General features: G+C 38.6%; 1 pseudogene; it reads left to right on the top strand.

Moving 5' to 3' along the window:
* Positions 1-663: 663 nt before the first annotated feature.
* LOC116872825 lies at positions 664-15830 on the top strand (annotated as a pseudogene).
* The last annotated feature ends 362 nt before the right edge of the window (positions 15831-16192 follow it).

Raw genomic sequence — 16192 nt, 5'->3', positions numbered from 1 at the left:
AACACTTGCAACACAAGCTCAGTGCATTGGCTGGAGCCAAATATCCCATTTCAGAGTATAATATCTTTAATTTGGATTTTTAATCATTGTTTACAAGAATATACCTTTGAGAGAGCTCATATGTTTTTAGGTTACTAGTCCTATAGTCTTTGAATAAATTATTAGTCTTAATACCTTCGTGAGGAAAAAAAAAATATATATATAAAAATTGACCTTGGGGGAAGAACATATTCCAGCGCATAAAAACACCTTCATAAGGACCTCATTTTCTTTTCTCAGAAGCACAAGTGAAAAAGAGAGAGAGTTTTATTGAATTTCCTTTAGGTATTCAGGGGGGACTTTGCTAAAATACAAAAGGAATCTCACAGACACTCTGCACCAGACCTAAAAATTATTAGTCGGCATTCTGAGACTTTTGTAGGCACTTCATACAAAATAGTGGTTTCCCTAAGTCTGCCTTCTTCCTAAGCTCACATTCTAGAATCAGAAATCAGACACTTTGGTGGCCAAGTTTCCATAAGTTGATTTTGTAATTAGTTAGTTATTAGAAGATGGCAAGGAAATTGTTTCTTACTTTCCAAAAAACTCCTTTCTCTCCCCCCACCTTTTTTTTTTCCTAGGGGAGAATGAATTCTAAGTGGAAAATGCTGTTATTAACTTCATTTGCTTTAGTGCTGATGATTATGTATCATTCCCGGTAAATATAAAAGATTGATGAATTACTGCCTTTAATGATTGGCACTTGATCTCAAATGCTGAGTTTTGTGTAAAAAAAAAAGTTAATTGGAGATTTTCTCCTCTTTGAGGAACTAATTAAATTACAGATACATTCTTTCACTTTTCAACATTCAACAAATATTTATTGAGCACTTTTTTTGGTGCCTGTTCTAGGTGTTGGGAAAACAGTAATAACTCAAAGAAAGTGACTGCTCTTAGGGAGCTTTATATTCTAGGTAGAGAAGAGCGACGGTAAGCAAAGACATATATACTATAATGTCAGGAGCTGTGTATTTTACATAATAGTGCTAGGAAGAAAGAAGTAAGGCAAGATAATAGAGAATGGAGAATGTTGGGGGTTATTTTAGGTGGATTTTAGCTTAAAGCTATGTCAGTGCTCCACCTGATAGGAACGAGACTCAAAGTAATGTGCTGTAGAAACATAGCAGCACTTGGAATCTGTCAACCTACTAGAATTCTCTCATAGAAAAATTGAAATTCTTCTTTCATCCCTGCCTTCCTCTTTATGGTTTCTTTAAATAAGCAATGCTGTTGGGTCCCCAGTGTTGGGTCCTCCAATAATGGGTCCATGGTCAAAGGAGCGAGACTGCTAGAAAGCGAAGGTCAAGCAAAGCTTTATTTCGCGCCAAGCATCAAGAATCAAACTGACCGTCAAACAGACCGGTAGGGGCAGCCCCTTACAGAGAGGGCGACCCACTCTCTGTTTCACAGGCCAGCTTTTAAGGGCAAGGGCCATGTGGTTGGGCCTCGCCATGCACAGGTGGCCAATGAAATTGTAACACACAGAGAAAGCTGCACAGTCATGTTAGGGCACACATAAGTGACCAATTGAATTACAATTTACCCTAGTAGATATTTGAACCAGCCTATCACCTTGGTCAGAATTGGCGCCCAAAAGGTGCCCAAAGGGTGGGGCCCATACTCCTCGGTAACCAGGGAGACCGTATGCTCGCTTTACTGACTGGATGTCTCCACCTGACCTGACTCATCCCTGCACTTGGGCTGTTATCTCCACCTGACCCGACCCACCCTTGTCTTTGGGCTTTGTTACCTGGGACGGGTTTCCTGGACTTGCTTTTAAGTAAGTTCCCCTTGGGGGGGTGGGGCAGGGTCAATTTAAGTTTTACTGCATAAACAACAAAATGGCAGTTCAACGGGGGTGGGGCTGCTCTGGCTGAATAGGCCCTTACCACGCCCCGTTACTGACTGCTACTGGAAAATCAGCTATGTTGTGGGAGCTAATGTCTTTTAAAATTGACCTTATTGGTTTGGTATTATGTTTTACAGGTTATTTGCCCTCTTAGGGTGTTGTACCTTACTAGAAAGGACTCGTTGTCACTTGTAATAGTAGTATTATAATCTTTTTGAAGATAGGGGGCTTAGTCAAAAGGTAAATAAGAGACCATAAGCTCACTGCAGGTTTGGATTCCAGAACCGTAGCATTATTTTGGCCTATGGCAGGTAATTAGTAATTGTTTGGCTAACAATACTAATGAATGGATTTGAGTTCTAGATTTTTTGTTATTCCAACTGTAATAGGCATTTGATCAAATTGAACACTAAAATATCTTTTTTTCATATATATTAAGAATAAAGAACCACCTACAGAAGATGAATCTCTGCTGGTAAGAATCTTTGTTCTATAAATATTCTAAACTGAGGGCAGAGTGGTTGGAGTCAAGTGAGTTCTAATGATGATGGCAGTCAGAAGGATCAGAAAACTGGACTGAATTCTCTAGAGCAACCACTGACAAATTTCTCTGGTATCAGTTCAGAAATATTTGATGCACATGTATATGTGCCTGCCTATGTGCACATCTTCAAATTTTGCTCCCTCACCACACTCACTTGCTTACACCAGACAGATTTTTCACATTTGCTATAGTTTAAGTATCTCTCTATAGGATGATATTTTTCTGTAGATTGATAGCCCTCTGTAGTCCACCATGTTTTCTACTAATGACCCAGGTAGGACCTGAAAAATTAGTGAAACCAACTCTCAAAAAAATCAACTTCTTTTTTAAAAGTTCTCCATTTGTCACTATACATTTTTAATGAAGTTAGGCATGGTCAAATTGGATTCTGAAAAAGCACAAGTCTTGAGCAATCCTATATTAAAATATTTTTGGTTAAAAACACCTCTGAAATGTCAAAATGGGATGCACTTTCAAAGTTATTATTTAATATTTGATTTTGAAATAATTACAGATTCATAGGAACTTGCAAAGATAGTGAAGAGGTTACATGTACCCTTCATTCAATTTCCCCCAGTGTTACATCTTACATAATTGTCATGCAATATCAAAACAGGAAATTGATGCTGGGACAGTGTATGTATATAATTATATAACACTTTCTCACGTGTGTAGATTTGTAGACCGCCACGGCAATCGATACAGAAAACTATTCCATCACCACAAAGATCTCCTCTTGAGCTACCATTTATACTCAACCCTAACCTCCTCTCCGCAACCCTTTCTAACTCCTAGTACCACTGATCTATTTTTATCTTTATAATTTTACCACTTTGAGAACGCTTTATAAATGGAATCATACAATATACGATCTATTGAAATGAGATTTTTTTTCACTTAGGATAATGCTCTTGACATCCAGCCACCTTGTTGTGTATTTCAATAGATCACTCCTTTTTTGTTGCTGTGTAGTATTCCATGAAGTGATGTACCAAAGTTTGTTTAACCATTCACCAACTGGGGGACTTAAAAAAAAAAAAAAGATGTATTTATTTATTTGAGAGAGGGAGTGTGTGCGCATGCACAAGCAGGAGCAGTAGAGGGAGAGGGGGAGAGAATCCCAAGTGGACTACTCCCTGCTCAGCACAGAGCCTCAATCTCGCAACCCTGAGACCACCACCAAAGGCTAAGTCAACTTTCAGGTGCTTAATCAACTGCTCCACCCAGGCACCCCTACTGGGGGACAGTTTGGATGACAGTTCTTTTCTTAAAGCACCTGAAAAATATTGTTCTACTTCCTTTTGGATCCATAGTTTCTAATAAAAAAATCCATTTTCATTCAAGTTATTTTCCCCTATAAGTGAATCATTTTCTTTAGTCTGTTTTCAAGATTCTTTTCACCTTTAGCTTTCTTTTCATCTTTATGTTTCAGAAATTTGGCTATCATGTGCCTTAGCAAGGTTTCGTTTTCCCTTAGGATTATTCTGTTTAGGGGTCACTCAACTTCTTGAATCTGTATGTTTATCTTTTGCCAAACTGGGGGGGGGCATGTTCAGCCATATTTTTAATACTTTTTCAGCCCCCTCCTCTCCCTTTCCATTGGGATTCCAATTACATAAATATTAGATCTTTTGTTTTGGTCCTACATGTCCCTGAAGCTTTCTCTTTCTTTTCTTTTTCTTTTTCTCCGCCCCCCTCCCCTCAGTTTTTTCTCTCTGTTGTTCAGGTTAAGTGTTTTGTTAGTTTGTCTTCAAGTTCACCTATTCTTTCCTCCATCATCTCCATTCTGCTGTTAAGCCTATTTCTTGAGCTTTATTTCAGTTTTATATATATATTTTAAAGATTTTATTTATTTGACAGAAATCACAAGTAGGCAGAGAGGCAGGCAGAGAGAGAGAGAGACGGGGAAGCAGGCTCCCTGCTGAGCAGAGAGCCCAATGTGGGGCTTGATCCCAGGACCTGGGATCACGACCTGAGCCAAAGGCAGAGGCTTTAACCCACTGAGCCACCCAGGCGCCCCAGTTTTATATTTTTAAGTTCTAAAATTTCCATTTGGTTCTTCTTTATATCTTCCATATCTTTTTTTTAAGATTTTATTTATTTATTTGACAGACAGAGATCACAAGTAGGCAAAGAGGCAGGCAGAGAGAGAGGAAGGGAAGCAGGCTCCCTGCTGAGCAGAGAGCCCAATGTGGGGCTCGATCCCAGGACCCTGGGATCATGACCTGGGCCGAACGCAGAGGCTTTAACCCACTGAGCCACCCAGGTGCCCCTATATCTTCCATATCTTTAATAAGACTTTTTATTTCTTTGAAGTGACTTCCTATTTTTTTCATGTTTCAAGGGTTTGTAATTGCTCATAGAAGCACTTTTTTTCCCCCACTGAAGCACTTTTACAAGGGCTACTTTAAAGTCCTTGTCAGATAATTCTAATATCCGTCATCATGGCATCTATAGATTATCCCTTCTTCATTCAAGTTGAGATCTTCCCAATTCTTGGTATGATGAGTGATTTCTTTTTAAATTGAAACTTGGACAGTTTGGGGTATTATAAGACTCTGGATCTTATTTAAATCTTATGTTTTCATAGGCATCCTCTAACACTGTTCCAGCTGGGGAATAGGGTGGCACCACCTCATTACTGTCAGTTGAGGGGTAAAATTTGGTTCTTGACTCTGCCTCCATTAAAATCCAGTGGGGAGGGGCTCCTTATTACTAATGAGCAGGGATGGGAGTTTGGAGTTCCCATGTGGTCTCCACTGACACAACCACAGGAGGACTGCCAAAATTGCTGAGCAGTGGTGACAGTTTTAACCCCCATTTACCTCTTCTAACTCCATACCAGTGAGGGAGGAAGGAGATCCTTATTATGGTCTGGTGAGGGTAGAAGTCTAAGCTCTCTACTTTGTCTTTGCTGGAGGGATGGATATGGGGCTACAGTTTTTTGGCGGCATTGGGCACAGTGCTTGGGCACAGTGAGTAGTGTCTACAAGTTCTCTGCCTTGCTGGGTTGCCCTTTTCCTGGTCCTTTAGATATCAAAAGCAGCCTTTTGCAAGGATCTTTTTTTGCCCCCTGTTTGTTCCCATTGTCATCTCTGGGTTGCTGGTTTCTCTGGCACCCAATCTGGGCTATATATGGCAGAAAACCCAGGGAACTCATTGCCACGTCGATCCTTGAGTTCCAGTGCACCTACCTGATCTGCTTTCTTCTCTTCACCTTTCAGAGTCTACTTTTGTTTGTTTTAAATATAATGTCCTGTGTTTTTAGCTATACTTAGTGTCAGGAATGGGGAAAATGAGCACTTAGTCCATCTTTCTGGAAGTACTAGTCCCTTAAAATTATTCTTATTTTACAAAATATTCCCAGTTTATGAAAAAGAAGTTCCCTCATAGCCTTGTTAATTAAATAATTAACTTAAAAGTAAAACAAAACCTTAGGTGGATCCTATCTTTAAATGAAAATCAAAGACAAACATCCAGATCCCTGTTGTAACCCCTTTATTTTAACATGTCATTAAGTATCTGTCAAATAGTAAGCTACTAATACTTGATAAGTGAATTAAATAAATCTGTATTTTTGTCTGAATATGCATTATTTTTCCTGCTCTGTTAATTTAAAAAATATATCCCTCATTCAAGAACCATACTATTCCTTGCCTTCCCACCTTTGGTCATGACCCCTTCACCTTACACCTCTTTCCTGAACTAGCCCTTATCCTTCCAGACCCAGTTTACATATATCATCTACAAATAGTTTCCCTTAACCCCACATTTAGGTTGGATGCCCTATTTATATGCTCCAATGGAGATCTGTTTTTCCCCATTAGTAGTTAACACTCTGTACTGGAATTATCTATTTACTGTTGTCTTTCTAGCTAGTCTATTGGCTTCTGGAGAGCAGGAGCTGATATAAATGTTCATAGTTATAGAACAAGCACCAGACAGTGCCTGCATATTACAGGGACACAATAATTACTTGAATAAGTGGATTACTCTTAACTTGATTTTTTCTTTGTATCAGGGATCATGAAGCAGAAGAACCTCAGCTCTGAGACTGGTTTAATCCTAAGTAAGAAAAAATATTCTGCACACACATCATCATCATCATCATCATCATCGTCTCAATTTAAATGGAGGAGATTTTTTTTTTCCCCATCATCAAATTGTACCTATCCTGGGAGGCTTCTAGGCCTTGGAGTTTTTACTTTCCTTTAATATTTTTTTTTTTTGGACTTTTTTTAAAGATTTTTTTTGTTTATTTGACAGATAGGGATCACAAGTAGACAGAGAGGCAGGCAGAGAGAGAGAGAGGCGAGGAAGTAGGCTCCCCGCTGAGCAGAGAGCCTGATGTGGGGCATGATTCCAGGACCCTGAGATCATGACGTGAGCCGAAGGCAGAGGCTTAACCCTCTGAGCTACCCAGGTGCCCCCCTCTTTTTAAAAGATTTTATTTATTTATCTGAGAGAGAGAGAGCATGAGAGGAGAGGAGAGGGAGAAGAAGGCTCCCCGCCGAGCAGGGAGCCTGACACGTGGCTCTATTCCAGGACACGGGGATTATGACCTGAGCCGAAGGCAGATGTCACCCAGATGCCCTCTTGGAGTTTTTATTTTTAAGGCTTTTATACATAAACCTAGTGTCTCTTTATCAAGAACCAGGCAATTAAAGGTCATAATGAGAAAACTGTTATCTAGTTTAACGTTCCTGGTTTTATAAGGGGAAAGAAAAAAAATCTTTTTAATAGCAGCCTGAAAATGCCATTAAGGACTTCTCTTGATTTTGGCATTATTCGGGGAAAAATCCCATTCCTTATAATGGCCACAAAGTATTCTATTTTATACCATAATTTATATAGCCAATTCCCTGTTGGTTTTGAATCATTTGCAGTTTGAGGACTGTTGTAAGTCATGCTTTGTTGAACATCCTTGTACATATATTTTCGGTCCCTCTTGTGTGAACTTAACCATATGATAAATGCCTATTGTAGTGTCATTAGTTTAAGAGACGTAGACATTTTACATTTTTATTCAGGTTGCTAAATTGCCTTTTAGTAATTATTCCATTTGTTTTCTAATTCACAGTGGATAAATGTGAATAATATTTTATTTGTTTTATAAATTTACATTTTATTCTAGTAGTATCAAATATTATTGGCAAAAACTGCTAGTTAAAATATCTCAATTCAATTTGCACTTCTGTAATTATCATTGAATTTGGACATCTTTTATATGTGTGTTCTTTATTTGTATTTCATCATCTGTGAATTCTTTTTTTATATTTATGTCTGTTTGTTTGTTTTAAAGATTTTATTTATTTATTTGACAGACAGTGATCACAAGTAGGCAGAGACAGAGGAAGGGAAGCAGGCTCCCTACTGAGCAGAGAGCCGGAACGGGGCTCGATCCCAGGAGCCTGGGCTCATGACCTGAGCCGAAGGCAGAGGCCCTAACCCACTGAGTCACCCAGGCGCCCCTCATATTTATGTTTTTAAAATAACCTCGAGTGCACAGAATGAGATAATAATCTTTGCTTCATGACTCACTCCCATCATTAGGTTATGCAAGATCCACTGTCTACTTGCTTCCTTATTTTTAATGAAATAAGAATGTCAACAGTCAGTAACTTCAACGCCCAGCTCTGCCTTTTCCAGTACCCCTGTTCTGTCTCTTCACCCTCTGCCTTGAAACAACCTCTCCTGAATCCTGCGTCATCATCCCCTTGCTTTCTCTTTTTTTTAATATTAGTTAGATCTTCCCTATGTGTCCTGGAAATAGCGTATTTTTAAATTTTAGTTTTGGTAACTTTATAAAGAGGATATGATGCTGTGTGTAATCTCCAGGGACTTAGTTCAACCCTTAATATTAGAGTGCTTACATTCATCCTAACTGTGTATCACTATCATTCATTTTGATGGCTGCGTGATAGCGGACTATAGAAATATACCACAGTTTGTTCATCCATTGCCTTAGTAATGGGCACTTGAACTGTTTCCAGGTTTTTGTTATTATGAACATTAAGAAGTAACACTCTTGTAAGAGGTCTTTTTAAAGAGGTCAAAGTATTTAAAATATGAAAAAAGTTAGAGATAAAATAGCTGCCCAATATCTGTCTCTGGCCTCATCTTCAACTATTGTTTCCTTCCCTCCACTCCACTCATGCTGGCTCCTTGCTGTTCTTCGGATGCACCAAACATGCCCTCACCTGGGGATCCTTGCGCCTGCTGTTCTTTCTGCATAGACTATCCATCCTCCAAACAGCCAAATGACTCATTCTTTCACTTCCCTCAGGACTCCACTCAAATGTAATCAGTAAAGCCTTCTCTAATCACTCCATATAAACCGGCACGTCATTCCCTTTCTCCCTTATCCAGATTTATTTTTTTCATTGCTCTTATCAACATTTGACACACTGTATGTTTGCTTGATTATTCATTTATTATCTGCCTCTCCCATGAGAATGTGCCTAGGGAAAAAAAAAAAAAAGCCCAAATATAGTATAGATTCAATATTTGTAGAATAAGTAAATACATGAGACCTTTTGTCTAATTGAAATGATAGCACCTCCATAACAATGTAATAGTAGTGGTAGGAGGCATTGTGTTTTATTATGAAGCATCATACTGGCTTTTAGTTTAAAATGAAATGACCTCTTCAATACTGAGATATCAGGAAGAAGTTCATTTTCCATTCTTATTAAGTAGAAAAAACTATAAGCTTAAAGTAAATAAATATAAAAAATAAATGTCTCAGAACATCCAAGGAAAGTGTGAAAAATAAGAAAGTTAAGAGGATTTTGCCTTAAATATCTGAACATATTCTAACATCATTATGATCAAGTCAACATGGAATGGATCGGAGGAGGAGTAAGTAAATCCAGAATTAGATCACAGTATGTATCAAAGTTGATATATAACAAAAAAGGTATTTTAAAAAATCAGTGATGAAAGGAAGGATTATTTCATAAATTATACTGACACTACTAGCAGACTAAGTATGGGGGGAAATGGGTCCTTACTCCTATGTCATAAAGATAAATTCCTGAAAGATTACAGACTTGACTGTAAAAAATAAAGCAGTAAAAAAATTTGTTAGAAAATCAGTATGACAACATGTAAAGTTTAGGTAAGAAGGAAATCTTAATTCATGCTGGGAAGTTCCTAGCTATTCACAAAGGCATATTATACTATATAAAAAAATTAACGTTTATTTGGTTTAAAACCAAAAATTTAGTAGACAAAAAGTTGGAAAAAATTAATTGTAATACAGATACTTACTGAAATATAAGGAACTTTTATAAAAGAAAAAAAATTAATGATTCAGTAGAGAAATATGAAACTTGGGGCATCTGGGTTGCTCAGTCAGTTAAGCATCCGAGCCTTAATTTCAGTTCAGGTCAAGATCTCAGGGTCATGAGCCCTACATTGGGCTCTGTGCTGAGAGTGGAGCCCACTTGAGATTCTCTCTCTCCCACCCCACCCATCCCCTGTTGCTCATGTGCGTGCTCTCTCTAAAATATATATATAAATATAAATATAAATATAAATAAATAAATAAATATATACATATATATAAATCCCTTCACATTAGAGCAAATTGAGATAGCCAATAAATATACAAAAAGATACTCAAATTCACTAGAAATCACAGAATTGTAAAATGATGTAATAATGAGCTACTATTTATACCTATCAAACTGAAATCTTTTTAAAACTACAGTCAAAGTATAGAGGAAATGCTGGTGGGAAGGTAAAGTATTGCAGCCTTTCAAAAAGTAATTGGGTAACAACCCAATTTTAAAAAATATTTATTTATTTGTTTATTTGTTTGTTTATTTGAGAGAGAGAGTAAGCACTCCCTCTCAAAGTGGGGGAAAGGGCAGAGGAAGAGAATCCTCAAGCAGACTCTCCACAGAGCATGGAGCCCTACGCAGGGCTCGATCTGAAGACCCAAGAGATCAGGACCTGACCTAAAACCAAGAGTTGGTTGCTTAACCAACTGTGCCACCCAGGTACCTGGGTAACAACTATTAAAAGGGAACATGGGTATACAGGAATCCTACTCCTGGGATTAGCCAGTAAAAATAACAGCAACGATACCTAAGGACATAAGATTAAGGTTGTTGTATCACTTTTTATAAAGACAGCAATCCCAGAAATAAAGTGAAAATTTTTTCGTAAGGAAATGGCTAAACAAACTTTGCACACCTTGGAATATTATGCAGCCATTACAAAGAGTGAATAAGAACTAGTCCAGATAACTTGAAAGGATGTCCACAAAGGTGTGTCGAGTAGAAAGGCAAGCTGCAGAAAATTATGCATTATCTCATTATTATGAAATAAGGTTTTAAAGCCTGGATATATGTGTGTATTTAATGCATATGTGCATATTATACACATATTATCAATAGAATTCTATGATTATGGTGGGGGGAAGAAAAGGGTATCAACGAGGCTGCTAGTATGGCAATCTGGCTGGGAAGAAGGGAGGTGGAAGATTCTATACTGTGGAGCAGGAAACATACACCCCGGAAATTCTCTAGTACTACCATGATTCTGTTTGCTCATGGTCTATTTATCTCTATGACACCACTTCTGCTTCTTACACTTTTTAGACTCCTATTCAGTTTCCTAAAACTAGATATACCACAAGATAGCCTGGACTTACAGGAAGAATCCCTGCTCCCTCTCTTCAGAAATACTTTTTGAACAAATTATACCCTCCCATATTATTGTCATGATCCCATCTTACCAAAACTTAGTAATGCCTTCTAGCCTTGAAATAATTTCTAATTCATTTTAGCACCTATTCTCTATTAGGAATGTGGATATCTTAGGCCATATATATGATTTCCCTCCTTCATTATCATACTTCTATGTCAGACCTATGATAGTCTATAGCACTACGACACTTTAGCATTCTCACCTGTGTACCTTCCTTCTGCAAATTTTCATTGTCAGCGATATACTTCATGAGTAGGTCAATTTGTATACTGCCAAATACCACCTGCTCAGGCCTCCTGAGGTATTTTCTAAGCTCTTCAGACACTGAATCTATCAGGGTATGAGAGAAACAGCTCAACTGAGAGGAAGTAACTTCAGTGAAGGGGTGGTCGGCAGATGTGTGAACAAGGTGGAGAGACCCAGCAAAGGATACAGAGGCATCAAGAGACTTGCAACAGCAAGAAGCTGTGACCACGCTCAGCCTAAAGGGACAAGAGAAGGGATGGTGTTCTCAGAGATTTCCAGGGATTTCTGGAACCAGGAATGGGCTGCCCAACAGAAATTATAGTTGTATATGGACACAGCCACTGTCAAGATCTCAACAGAGCTGGGAGAGAGAGAAAGAAAATAGACAACCTCCTTTCCTGTCCTCTGATCTTATGCTGGTGCCTCCCACTAGTAGACTCACAGCAAGCCATACAGCTGGGAACTGGGTGATCAGTTTGCTCCCAAGGCAGGCCAGGTAGAGAAGGGCTGAGGATGGATAGCGGAACAGTAAATGGAGAATAACTAACACAATCCAACCTTTTGGCCACTAAGCATCATTTCTCAAATTTGACTTAGATTGAGAAGCTCATGTTCCCCAAACAGGAGAAATAGAAAGTCACATCAGCTAAGGGGTATCATCAAGATGATGGCAATCCAGCCATATTCCCAACCTAAAATGTAACCTAAATTGTAACATTTGCCATCTCTAGGACTCTTCATATAAGGTGGCGAGGGGGAGAAAATAATTAACACAGCAAATCATGACTACTATCCCACTTCTGCAGCTGTACAGGTGGTTGGCAATTAAAGGAGGCAGCTAACAATTACCTCCCCATGATTTCTTTACTGTCTGCTAACCCCTTTGATGGCCAGAGTTTCTATCTGATAGGGTGACTCAAACCGCCATTCCTGAAGAGTCTGATTCTCTTTGTGGTCTGACCTTATGGAGTTGCCACAACTTCCCACTGACCATCATTACTGGAAATGAGAGTAGCAGGGGCACCTTGCCAGAATCACTTGCATTCTATATGAAGCCCTGCTTGCCACCACTGTATAACCTCATCTTGATATCTTCTTGGTGAGGAAGATCAGTCATGACAACCAGATGTTTCTGCCTGTTAGCTCTGGAGCATGAGGAACCACAAGTGACCTGCTATCAGGTTCGCAGAACTATGACTTACTTCCTAGAGGAATGACTCCTCCCTTGGGAACTGAGAACACTACACATACTGAGCACAAGGTCACAACAATGGCAAGTAAACATTCTATAAGTGAATTATGAGATCATGAGCAGGAACATCCCCACATCCACCTTGTTTTATGAACTGTATGTTAGCTTTGGAAGAAACAGTGTTTCATAGTGTTCACTGATTCAAAGTATGAATGGCGTACTACTACAGAACAGTTCCTCAACATTTTCAGGGGAATTAATCTCGGTACTAGCACTGAAATTGAGACTTTCCCTGGCTACTCCACTTTCTATCAGGCTAGCTGCCTCTAGACTGTGAGGTACAGAGTCAGACCAGAGAACTTTATGGAAGTGGGCCAACCGTTATACTACTTTCACCATGAAATGAGTACCTTGGATAGAGGTAATGTTATGTGTGATACAGTGGCAATTAACAAGATATTCTGGAAAAAAAAAAGATATTCTGCAAGTCAACAAAGCTGATCTATTTGTAGACAGGAAAAGCAAATCACTACCCAGAATATAAAACATTCCCCTTGAAGGAAAATCTTGTCCCTTTCTTTTATAAAAGTCTGATCTAATCAACCAACCATCTGGCTGGCTGCTCTCCCTGGGAAATGGTGTCATAGTGTGGGCTCCAATTTTCCCCTTTCATTGACAAGTTAGGTGCTCAGGACTGGACATAGCTTGGTCTTAGCAAAGAGATATCCATGACATAGAGCCCATGCATAAACTCCACTGGACTCCAAGCCACTTTACACAGAGACACTAAGCCAGCCACGAAGGAAACTGGGCAAGGTGTCTAGTTGCCATCCAGAGGGTAGATCTTCTTGTCTGCCAGACTGTTAAGCAACTCCTTTGCAGAGAATGCCCTCTGGCCAGCATTTACCTTCCAGAGAAGGAGTTCCATACCTGTAACAGAAATCTAATGACTCTAAGTCTCTCCTACTACCTCTTTTGTTTTACCAAACAATTTCTTTCTTTCTTTTTTTTTTTTAGATTTTATTTATTTATTTATTTGACAGATGGAGATCACAAGTAGGCAGAGAGGCAGGCAGAGAGAGAGGAGGAAGCAGGCTTTCTGCTGAGCAGAGACCCCAATGTAGGGCTTGATCCCAGGATCCTGAGATCATGACCTGAGCTGAAGGCAGAGGCTTAACCCACTGAGCCACCCAGGCGCCCCTACCAAACAATTTCTAAACACAAGTTTTAAACTGACTTCTGCTTTCAGAGACCCTTTTTTTCTGTTAGCAAATCTTTAATCTGACCTAATGAAGGAGGGATAATCTTCAAACCCTTTCATCTTCTCAAGTAGATATTGATTTGCATCTGTGATGTGCCTAATTGATAAGCATCATCACTGTGATAGGGCACATCTGGCCAGTATTAAGGTAGAGTTTGAGACTTGTGAATCAAATAGAAGTGCATGACTACAGACTTTAAGTAGGGTTTTAAAATAAATGTATAATAAGCAAATGTGAAAGTTTAAAAAATCCCTAAAATAAAATCTTTTGAAGATCTTGAACCTTGACTCTGCCCTTTGTTAGCTGTGGAATACTAAATTATTGACTCAAAGGGCACCAGAGTGGCTCAATGGGTTAAGCCTCTGCCTTTGGCTCAGGTCATGATCCCAGGTCCTGGGATGGAGCCCCGCATCAGGCTTTCTACTCAGCAGGGAGCCTGTTTCCCCCTCCCTCTCTGCCTGCCTCTCTGTCTACTTGTGATCTCTCTCTCTGTGTCAAATAAATTTAAAAAAATAAAATCTTTAAAAAAATAATAATTGACTCAATCTGTGCTTACGTTTCCTCATATGAAAAATAGAGATAATGATAGTACTTATATTATGGGACATTGCAAGGATTAAACAAAACCTGTAAAGCACTTAATCACTGTGCCTGGTACATAGTAAGTACTTTATAATCATTAGCTATTATCACTTGGACCAAAACTTCTGTTGTCATGATAAGGTGGTAACTTAATTTGTTTCGTGTTTGTTCAACAGAAAACGTCCTGATGTAAAAACAACAACTGATTGGTTTGCACCAATCATATGGGAAGGAACTTATGATAGACAAGTCCTGGAAAAGTTTTATAAAAGGCGGAACATTACTGTAGGCTTGGCTGTGTTTGCTACTGGAAAGTAGGTGCTACTAACATTCATCCTTTTTTATTTTGGAAGAACGTGGATAAGCACCCATGAACTCTCTACACAGCCAAAGAATTACTCATAATTAACCCTAATCATGATTTCTGGCTGAAGTGCATAATTAATTATTTATAGTGGTTATTTTCTCTAGCTATGGCTGAGTCCTTTACACGACTTAGCAATCTTCTTATTAATATCCACATAGCTCTCTTCTCCTTTCTTCTCAACCAACTTTATGGCTCTTCTGAGGCCCCCAAGCTCACTACCTCCTCTTCATTAACCAACACAGTTAAGCTCTAGACGCAACTTCTTTGCTCCTACCTACTGGTAGGTCTTAGCAATAATAATACGTATGTTAAGTGACATGTAATCTCCTGATGAGTTTTCAAAATGTTTTGATTTTCATGTTTCACAGGTTTGTGGATCAGTACCTGCAACAGTTCATCCAGTCTGCTAATAAATACTTCATGAGTGGCTACAATGTTATCTTTTACATCTTGATGGATGACTTCTCCAAAGTACCTCCTATAGAGCTAGGTCCCCTTCGAACATTTAAACTATGTATTGTACTCAGACAACATGTGTGGAAAGACCTGAATTACATATACATGAGGAACTTGAATAAGTACATCCTAGAACACATCCAACATGAAGCTGACTTTCTCTTCAGTATGACTGTAAACCAGATCTTCAAGAACGACTTTGGGGTAGAAGCCCTGGGCAAGTCTGTAGCTCAACTCCATGCATGGTGGTATTTTGGACATGAAAAAATTTCCCTTATGAGAGAAGCCCTAACTCAGCAGCTTTCATCCCTTTTGAAAAGGGAGATTTCTATTACCATAGTGCAATTTTTGGTGGCACGCCCTCTGAGGTTTTAGCCGTCATTGAAGAATATTAAAAAGGAGTTCAAAATGATGCTAAAAGTGGATTTAAGAGCGCATATGAACGTTACCTAAACAAATACTTGTTTATCAATAAACCCACTAAGTTATCACCAGAATACAATTGGGATCCAAATTTTAGATCTCCCCCCCAAATTAAACATGTGAAGATAGAATGGCAGTCAAAAAGTATTTGATGGTTATAGCATTAAATTTATGAGTTAATAAGTGAATCATCAAAATTCCTCAAATATAAAACTTAACTAAAAGTTTCAGTATTTTAGAAACTTACAAAAATGTGCAATCTTTTGAAATTGTTTTTCTCCTGTCGATTTTGAACCATCTAAATCTACCTAAACTGGATTAAGAATAAATGGATGTTAATTTAATATTAATGCACAGTGATGTTATAATCTATATATCATAAATAATGTAGAAATACTTTTGGAGGCATAAAATGAAGAAACACACCCAGACTCTAGTTCAGAAAATAAAGATGGATAGAGAGATGATAGATAGATGATAGAAGGATAGACAGATAGATAGAAAGACAGATATA

Source organism: Lontra canadensis, unplaced genomic scaffold, assembly GCF_010015895.1.
Source record: "Lontra canadensis isolate GAN:19392208 unplaced genomic scaffold, GSC_riverotter_1.0 scaffold30, whole genome shotgun sequence".
In the NCBI taxonomy this organism is placed as follows: domain Eukaryota; kingdom Metazoa; phylum Chordata; class Mammalia; order Carnivora; family Mustelidae; genus Lontra; species Lontra canadensis.
The sequence above is the reverse complement of the archived record's forward strand: the minus strand, read 5'-3'. Positions and strand labels throughout refer to the sequence as shown.